This window comes from Natrix helvetica (genome assembly GCF_964273705.1).
Source record: "Natrix helvetica genome assembly, chromosome: 10".
NCBI lineage: Eukaryota > Metazoa > Chordata > Lepidosauria > Squamata > Natricidae > Natrix > Natrix helvetica.
Window position 1 is genome coordinate 23,353,206 of NC_138561.1, and position 2,603 is coordinate 23,355,808.

Sequence of the window (2,603 nt, forward strand, 5' to 3'; positions counted from 1 at the left end):
CAGGGGAACAAGGGGGCGGGTGATGCCATTGGGCAGAAATGCCAGCCTTCTGCATGGGCCCCTTTGCCCCCCCAGGGCTCCATTCAGGGCTGTCTTTGAGTAATGGTTTGGACAGGAATCCTCCCTGTGTAGGTGCAGAGGCAGCATTTTTCTCTAGGATGGGTGTGGATACACAATTATGGTACAGATTGCACACAAATTAAAAGATGGACCTGCTGCTTCTAAATTGGAATGAATTTAGCTAAGCAACCTCCAGTGAAGTAATATTTTAAAAAAAATATTTGGTACACGTTCTCATACTTCTATACAGATTCCTGTGCTCCTTTTAGGCTTCTTAGCCCTGAGACAAGTGGGAAGAACTAGAGAAGTACCTAAGACGCGGCAGGAAGGCAGGATGTATGGAGTGGAGCTCCTTGGGTGCTAGTGAAAGCGAAAGGCAATTGGAGCATGCTGGCTTTGTTCAGATGGTATCACGGTTTTGGTTACCCAAGTTTAATGAACAGACTACAATTTTGCAATTACACAAATCAAAAAACCTGGATAAACAGCCTGAATAGCTACAGCTGCACTGTGTACTCAACAAAAATCAAAGCACTTTATAAATTAATGTGATATATAGAGAACCATTAACTGAGTTTATTTTGTTGCAGGTCAAGAGATGGGTTTGTTTCTAGATTGGTTACAGGCAGTTAGAAGTGCCAAGAATACAAACATCCAGCATTTAATTGTCATTTAAACTTGACAGAAATTCTTCAAATCACAATAACTTGTTACACAGATTCTAGGGAGAGCTGAATGGCTGCATTTGTCTTTAGACATTTAACAGCAGCTTTTCATCCAAGCCCAAATGCTTGACAATCGCAGCTACTTTAAAGCTCTAAATTCTTGTATGAACAAACTAAACAGGCAAGAAAGTTTGCAAAGCTGGAAGTTTAAGCGACCTCTGTGAGGAGTATGCTTTGGATACAGATGGCGGTGATGATTTTGATCTGATAAGCAAGGCGAAAGGACTCCAAAGGAACTTTGGCCTTGGAAAGGAGTTGCCCTTGGATCCGTGAAGGCCATGCTGAGCAGAGGAGCCCCTGGGCAGTGCATGGAACCTTTGGAAGCTGAGCTGAGCTGCTAACATTCCAGCAAAAGGGAAGGGAAATTGGCCACCTGGTTTCAAGATGCTGAAGTTACGAGGCTGTTTTTCAGATGAAGCAGAACCAAAAATCAAGAACTAAAGCCTGAAGAAAGAAAAAAGCCTTAAGAAAAAAGCAATTTTACTGGACCAAATTGAGATAAATGTACTAAGAATTTGTACAGAATCCAAAGTTGATGATGGAATGCTGCTGGATTTTCCTTTTCCTCACCAAGGTTCAGGATTGGCAAATTTGAGTCAGTTGGACTGACATGATGCAAAACCCATTTTTCTTTGCTGACTCTTCCATGCATCTTGAATCCTTTTCTGGTGTTCATGATAAGTGGCCCCCAAAGTTTGGATCTTCTTTGCAGAGCTGTAAGATAGATAAAATTCTTTATTGTCCAAGTATGGTTGGACACACAAGGAATTTGTCTTTGGTGCAGATGCTCTCAGTGTACATAAAAGAAAAGATACCTTCATCATGAATCATCAGGTGTTCTTAAGGTCCCCAACGCTGCCCCAAGTGAACCCTGATCTTGCCCATTGTGGCCCTCAAGCAAACAAAGCCCGTCTCTTGTGTTTTAAGGAAAAGAGAAAGCATGTCTTCATCATTAAATGCAACCAGTGGCTGGATCCCCTTCTAGTCTCTATCCCATCCTTAACCAATAGCAACCTTGGTTAAGGCTCGGACTGTGCGGCCCCTGTTACCTTTGCTTAGTTTATGCTTCAGAGCATGATGTGAGCCCAGATAATGAATTAATTCAATAAAGCATTAATTCCTGTGTGAACACAGATATTCCTTTTTATCCCTAAACTAAAGACACAGCTCCGTGGGACTTCAGCGCCAGCGGGGTTAGGCAAGGATGGCTTCGGTTTCTGCCCCAGGCAATCCTGCCACTGGCCTCCCGGACTGGCCTAGAAGAGGCGGGAACGCCCAAGGGAGACCATTTCCCTCCTATTCAGGGATTAGGAAGGCGCGTTCCTCGGGGCCACCTCCCAGCCCAGCAGAAACAGTATCCGGGCATCGATTGCACAGGGAAGTCGAGCCTGGACTTTGCTTTGGAGTGGAAGGAGACGGGCATTCAGGGCAAAGAAACGGAAGAGGCTTTGCCTGGCCAAGGGTACTCCAAAACCCATGGTGCTGCTCATGGGGAGGTGCAATATCTTGCCTCCCACACTGTCTGGCACTGCTGCCCCGCCCGGCCGAGGGACCTGGGCGCTGGGCCCGAAGGGAGGACGGAGGCTCCAAGGAGGGTTCCGCCAGGTGCGCTTCCGGGTAGAGCCACACGGCGTGCTCCACGTGGCGGCGGGCCCCGCCCCCACGCGTCCTCTCGCTACCGGGCAACGGCGGCCTCCCTTTTCCGATTGGCTGGTGCCGGCGGCGTCTCCAGCGGGCGCCTCTGCTCTGCCGCGGCCGTTGAGCGCGGACTCCCCCGGGCGGCTCGGATTGGCCGGCTGCGCGGGGGGGGGGCAGGGC

The 2,603-nt window shown here is 48.4% G+C and overlaps 1 long non-coding RNA gene across 1 annotated transcript; it reads right to left on the reverse strand.

The window, feature by feature from the left end:
• Positions 1-481: 481 nt before the first annotated feature.
• LOC309397413 lies at positions 482-2,392 on the reverse strand. The gene is made up of 3 exons (XR_014176253.1): positions 2,252-2,392; positions 1,601-1,699; positions 482-1,499 (listed from the first exon to the last, which is right to left on the reverse strand). It is a non-coding gene; the product is annotated as an uncharacterized lncRNA (long non-coding RNA).
• Between the last annotated feature and the right edge of the window lie 211 nt (positions 2,393-2,603).